Source organism: Euprymna scolopes, chromosome 11 (assembly GCF_053919585.1).
Source record: "Euprymna scolopes isolate OS-2025 chromosome 11, ASM5391958v1, whole genome shotgun sequence".
In the NCBI taxonomy this organism is placed as follows: Eukaryota; Metazoa; Mollusca; class Cephalopoda; order Sepiida; family Sepiolidae; genus Euprymna; species Euprymna scolopes.
The window spans coordinates 96,008,020-96,015,733 of record NC_136492.1 but is presented as its reverse complement, the minus strand read 5'-3'; positions in this window follow the sequence as shown (position 1 = coordinate 96,015,733).

Below are 7,714 nucleotides of genomic sequence, written 5' to 3'. Positions count from 1 at the left end.
GGGGAAAATCTGAGTGAGGTCATAGGCAATGGCGAAATCATGACAGACCTCCCCACATCATCTGCCGTGTTGGATAGGTCAGCCATTTCACATTGTGGACATTGAAGTCACCACAAATATGAATGTTAGCCGAAGAATGAGCAGACAGCATGTGGTCAATTTTCTCAGATATACTCTTAAATATTGTAACACCGCTGTTGTCGGGGCGATAGAAGGCAAATATAAATGTGGTGGTGTAAGCAAGTGCAACCCGGAAGCATATATATGGTAAGTAAAGTCTTCTCTGGAGGTATTCCTACCACACGGAACGCCATCTTTAATGTAGGCACATATTCCATGCCCATGGCGATCTTGGGGGTCAGATTTAGATGTTAAGTTAGGATATCCTTTAATGATGAACTCATCTAGGGAAGTGGTCGGCCCTATGCCAGTTTCGCTTGGGTTTCAACCTTTGGAAGTTTTGAACGTAAATCCCTGATGTTGACGGAAACCTGGTAGCAGGGGTCTACGTTGGAAGATAGGGTTCTGGGTTTATTCGTGTTTTTTTTTTTTAGATATTTCATGTTGATGTTTTGGGATTTGTGGAACAGGTCGACAGACTTAGTTAGAACAGGGCAGAGAGGGAAAGTAAGAGAGAAAAAGACGGAATTTTGTTTGTAGCACATTAAGGATAATTTTCTTAGATGTTATAATTTTAATATTAATATATATATATATATATATATATGTATGCACATAATAATAGTGCATGTATATATATATATATATATATATATATATATATATATGGTACAATTAAGTTCATCAGGGTAATATATCTGGCAAAACAATACATGACTTTCAGATTTAAAGCCTTTATTTGTTTAAATCATGTACATTGCATGAATATTGCTTAACCTGCATAAGTTTATTTTTAATAATACTTAGTCATGCTAAGAATATTTATAAAATCATGGCAGCTTTCTTTATTCATGTTAACAACTTAGGTATTAAATACAGATCCATGAGTTCAGATAAACAAATGTGTTCGCTTACTGCATTTATATTAAACAATTTGGTTCTTAAAGCCTTTTATTCTTTTCCCATATATATATATATATATAAATATATATATATATATATATATATATATATATATATATATTAACAGATAAACAAAACACTACGTGCCTGCACTCTTCTTTGGCTCATTGTAGTAATAATCTATCCGAGTGCTTCATATTAAAACACACGCGTAAACACTTTCTCTTAATTCATTTATTAGTTATGTAAACGTTATGTAATATTAAAACGTTCGAATTTTATTATTGTTGTATTATTATTGTATCTTTGTGCTTCCATAGGTTATTCATCCCTCGTTTTTATCCTAATTTACATTGCGCACAAACAAATCTAAATGCAGATCCATGAAAAAGCTTATTTTCTAGCACTACCCGCCTGTGGAATACTTATCTGCTTTCCATAATAAACATCACATTCAATGTAAACAAGTTCTTGTTGAGCCCCCCTATTAATAATCAAATACTACCGAATTTATACCATTAGCTATTACTATACAGTCATTAACCCTTTACTTCGAGTGGCTGTCGGACTTTGATAAATGGCCATTCCCAAGTAAAAAACAAAGAATCTAATCTATAATATAAAACTCACCTCTCTGTTTAAATATATGTATGTGTGTATACCTGCCTAAAATTTTAACAGAGGCGACAGATTTTCACGATATCGGTATCATTTTGAAGCTCAACCCTTTGGACGACAAATATCATAAAAAATAGCTAGAAACATTAATGACTTCACCCTCAACTGGGCATTTTTCTACAGGAAGGAGTTGCTTTTTTCGCCGATATTTTCGAAATTCATACCCTATTTCTGATTGTCTAGCCTAAATTTAAACCAATGTCACTTCTGGTTTTGCAATGAACGCAACAGCACACACTTCACGTTTGTTTAGATTCTTTTCCTCCTTCGCGGTACGAATTCGAGCCTGTCTGCCTACTACCACTTTTTTCTCAACACCCACTCTCAAACATCCGGGCAATATTTAGTTTATTATTTTAATGTCTAAGTTTATGGTTCAATTTCTCCAAATGATGTTCTCTATAGCAAGCGCTCTAAGCTGGATACTCCCCCAGACTAGATAAATTCTTGTCCTGATCCTCAAAATCTTCAAAGAAAATTTACTATAATATATTTAACTAGTCAATTGCGTAGAGGAAAATTAATTCCCTTAACGTCTTTACTACTTCAATGTTTGAGACGTAAAATATGTTTTATTGAATATTCGGATCTCTATGTTTCTCACATAGAGATCAAGTCAAGAAAGAGTCCACTTGATTTCTACTACTACTACTACTACTACTACTACTACTACTACTACTACTACTACTACTACTACTAATAATAATAATAATAATATTAGTAATAATAATGATAATAAAAATGTAATAATCACAATAATAATAGCAATGATGATAATGATAATAATACAATAATAATAATAATAAGGATAATAATAATAATAATAATAATAATAATAATAATAATAATAATAATAATAATCATGAAATAATATTTATAAGCACAATGCTAATAATAATGATAATAATTAAAAATATAAATGATAATAATAATGGTAATAATAAAAATAAGAGTAATGATTATAAAAATAATAGGAAGATAAAAAAGGTTAAATAACTTATTTTAATTTATGCCTTTACTTACTATATAAACAATGCTTATGGATTTTCAAATGAAGTCAAAATAGTGTACGTCTCAGAATACGTAATATGATGGAATCGTCACCATTTATGTCTTTATTTTTATGTTCATATATAATTTATGGAGATTTTCTCTGAGTTTCTCTCAATAATGCTTTTTCGCATTCGTCTTTATGGATGTTAAGCCGCCGGCGGAAAGAAAATAAAAAACAGTACTAACGCCGATGTTAAAACAAAAGTTTTCTAAACTTTCAATATTATGCCAACTAGAAATTCTATACTTTTATTTAGCTAGTAATTTCCTCTGTAGAAAAAATAACAAAAACTTAACTTTAAAACTGTATGGAGAAAAATGATTTTTTTGTATTCTCTGTTTTTAAATAATAAAGTTTGTAAAATTTGCTTCGCATCTATTAATTTTCTTCCTATGTTGATACTCTATCTCAAATATTGTGCAATCTCCCAGGATATGACTTACTCTGTATATATTTATTTATAATCATATTTATTTTAATATTTGCATATTACTACATTGAAAAATGTGTTTGTATATATGTAGTAGAGAAAATCAGGACAATATCCGTAACGTCGATTTAATACCAAACAAAAGACCTAGTTGGTCTGCAATGCTGGACTTTCATTAGTCTCTGTTTATATTGCTATCTCGGAAAATTGTGTCTCTTTCAATTTTTCTACAATATTTTCATCCGAAATCTTCTTTTAACTGTTGTTATTATCCTTTATTTTTACTGATTCATTATTTCTACTCACTAATCTTCCCGATATATGTGTTGTAGGCAATACAAAATCAGTTTTATTTCTGTGTGAATCTATGTTGCATGACCTCCTTATCCTTGCTTCTATGTGTCGCAGGAATGAAAAACTAAAAATGTAAAAAGAAATGTCTGTCTGTGCATCACGAATAGGTTCCTATATTATTGGCTATTTAAAAAAAACTGATTACATATAATGATAGAAGATGTATCGACACAGGAGTGGGTATATTTGATTTGGCAGGACGGTGGTTCATTAAAATTGTGGGGTCTGCGTTCGCGCCTGGTCCACAAAGTATGGAAATAAAAAATTAAAAAAATTTAAAAAAACGTTTACAAGTGTTTTTGATATCGATGTACATCAGAATATTTTGGTAAGTATGTTTTAACTTAAATATGGATGGTATAGCAAAATTGTGGGGTCTGCGTTCACGCCTGGCCTCCATAGAATGGAAATAGGCACAAACTTTAATAAAAGACTTTTCAAATCCATCTGCGTAAGTATACTTTCATAATTATGTTTCAGTTTGAAGAAATATGGTATAATAAAATTATGGGGTGTTCGTTCGCACCTGACCTCCATAGAATGGAAATATGTCACAAAGTTTAACAACATTTTTTTAAATGTAGATCCACATAATATTGTGATAAGTGTTTCAGTATGAACAGGTATGGTATAATAGAATTATGGGGCTTATCTATTTTATTTTTACCTTCATCATATTTTGCTTTGGTTTTGATACCCCCAAATTCGAAGCTATTTCTTTAAAACCCTACCTTTTCATAACCTATCCTACTTTCGTAAATCAGAGTCCATTTTCTGTAGGCGGTTTTGAACCCAGTCAACGACGAGTACTTTTGCTAGTATATACAAATATATATATATATATATATATATATATATATATATATATATATATATATATATATATATAACACTCGTCTAGCCAAAACCACTATCAGTAATTTCCCACTCTGTATCTTTGCCTAAACCTAAATGTAGATTCCATGAACAAAGCTTATCTTCTTTTTGCTTGCTTTTCAGCTGATTATAATTTGATTATCTTCAAGTCCAACGTAAACAAGTTCTTGATGAACCATCTCTCTAAGTAATCCAATTTACAAAATTCCCATTTCTTATCCTTACTACGCTATAATCACATTGATTAATGTATACCTATTACACCTTATTCTCGAGTGGCCTCCGGGCCTTCATAAGTGGTGATTCCTGTATAAATCAAATAAAGAAAAAGCTACTCGGGTATTTGTCTCTTCCCGATGGATTACCACACCAAACTTACCTCAAAATAAATGGTAGTAGTCAAAATTACAACAAAAAGAAAATAGTTTTCAATTTAAATTTCGCGGACTCTAAAAACGATACTATATATTTGTGTGTGTGCGTGTATGTGTGTGTGTGTTTGTCTGTGTGTGTGTGTGAAGGGTGTTTTCTTAAAAATTGACATTTCCAATAATATATAATTCTAATGTGAAGCTATATGTATAATAATGTACGTATAATATGTATAATAATAATTGTTTACAATAATAAAATAATTAGAGTGACAATACTACTACTACTACTACTACTACTACTACTAATAATAATAATAATAAGGATTATAATAATAATAATAATAATAATAATAATCATGAAATAATATTTATAAGCACAATGCTAATAATAATGATAATAATTAAAAATATAAATGATAATAATAATGGTAATAATAAAAATAAGAGTAATGATTATAAAAATAATAGGAAGATGAAAAAGGTTAAATAACTTATTTTAATTTATGCCTTTAATTACTATAAACAATGCTTATGGATTTTCAAATGAAGTCAAAATAGTGTACGTCTCAGAATACGTAATATGATGGAATCGTCTCCATTTATGTCTTTATTCTTATGTTCATATATAATTCATGGAGATTTTCTCTGAGTTTCTCTCAATATTGCTTTTTCGCATTCGTCTTTATGGATGTTAAGCCGCCGGCGGAAAGAAAATAAAAAACAGTACTAACGCCGATGTTAAAACAAAAGTTTTCTAAACTTTCAATATTATGCCAACTAGAAATTCTATACTTATATTTAGCTAGTAATTTCCTCTGTAGAAAAAATAACAAAAACTTAACTTTAAAACTGTATGGAGAAAAATGATTTTTTTGTATTCTCTGTTTTTAAATAATAAAGTTTGTAAAATTTGCTTTGCATCTATTAATTTTCTTCCTATGTTGATACTCTATCTCAAATATTGTGCAATCTCCCAGGATATGACTTACTCTGTATATATCTATTTATAATCATATTTATTTTAATATTTGCATATTACTACATTGAAAAATGTGTTTGCATATATGTAGTAGAGAAAATCTGGACAATATCCGTAACGTCGATTTAATACCAAACAAAAGAGCTAGTTGGTCTGCAATGCTGGACTTTCATTAGCCTCTGTTTATATTGCCATCTCGGAAAATTGTGTCTCTTTCACTTTTCTACAATATTTTCATCCGCAATCTTCTTTTAACTGTTGTTATTATCCTTTATTTTTACTGATCCATTATTTCTACTCACTAATCTTCCCGATATATGTGTTGTGGGCAATACAAAATCAGTTTTATTTCTGTGTGAATCTATGTTGCATGACCTCCTTATCCTTGCTTCTAGTAACGCAGGAATGGAAAACTAAAAATGTAAAAAGAAATAAAGTAAGATTGATCCCTCAAAAATCCAAAAGACACTAGTATTTCATCCTTCCTTAATAATCAGTGCAGAATGATTTGTTTGCCGCTGGTTGTGGAATTGGAACCCCGCGACGAATCTATCCCTATTCCCATTAGCAAAGAAAAACCACAGTACCACAGTCAATCACAACGATATTCAAGTGAAATGAAATATTTATAAAGGCAATATTATTAAAAAAAACGGTCTGAAGTAATCAAGCGATCTCCTACGCAGGGCGAAATGACTGATTTTTGCATTTTAATTGACAATGCTCATCTGTTAAGCAACTTACTTCGTAAAAGAGCGGAAATAATTATAATTATAAATAATAATTAATTTTTATACGTAAAGACACTAGTGTGTCACCCTTCCGAAATCTGCAGTGCAGAAAGCTATTGCAACGAAATATATATATATATATATATATATATATATATATATATATATATATATATATATATATATATATATATATATATATAAGCCTGACGAGTCCTATAGCGGATGAAACGCGGAATATTTAGCGTAGCTTAATCGCCGTATATATTTTATAACTTACTAACTAGCTCTACCTATGTATTGCGCACTTTTGAAGTAAATACTTAAAGTTTACGCATAAATTTATACTTTCGTATACTAATTTTAAGTGAGTAAATGAAGTATTTATATATATATATATATATATATATATATATATATATATATATATATATATATATAGTAATTCATAAAATATATATTGCGATTAAGCTACACTGAATATTCCGCGTTTCATCCACTCCATGACTCTTCAAGAGTCCTGGAGTGGATGGAACCGGAATATTCAGTGTAGCCATATCGCCATATATATTTTATACATTACTAACTAGCTCTACCTACGTATTGAGCACTTTTGAAGTAAATACTTAAAGTTTACGCATAAATCTATGCTTTCGTATATTAATTTTATTTGAATAAATTAAGTAGTTATATATATATGTATGTATATATATATATATATATATATATATATATATATATATATATATATATATATATATATAAGGTAAAATTAAAGCCAAGAACAATGCGAGATTTTTTTTTATATAGAGTAAAATTATTTCAACTCTAAACAACAGTATTTTTTTTTCTGTTTTATCCAATGGTGTTATAAATCTCAATATATTTCAGACATATTAGTCCTTTTTCAAGAGAAGACAGCGGAAGAGTGTTCTTCATGAGTACAAACTCTGTCTGGCCGAGACTGAGGGATATAAGTAGGTTGTCGTTTGCTTGAAGCATTGTTGAAGAAAATTATAAGGTAAAATTAAAGCCAAGAACAATGCGAGATTTTTTTTTTATATATAGAGTAAAATTATTTCAACTCTAAACAACAGTAATTTTTTTTCTGTTGTATCCAATGGTGTTTAGAGTTGAAATAATTTTACTCTATATATAAAAAAAAATCTCGCATTGTTCTTGGCTTTAATTTTACCTTATAATTTTCTTCAACAA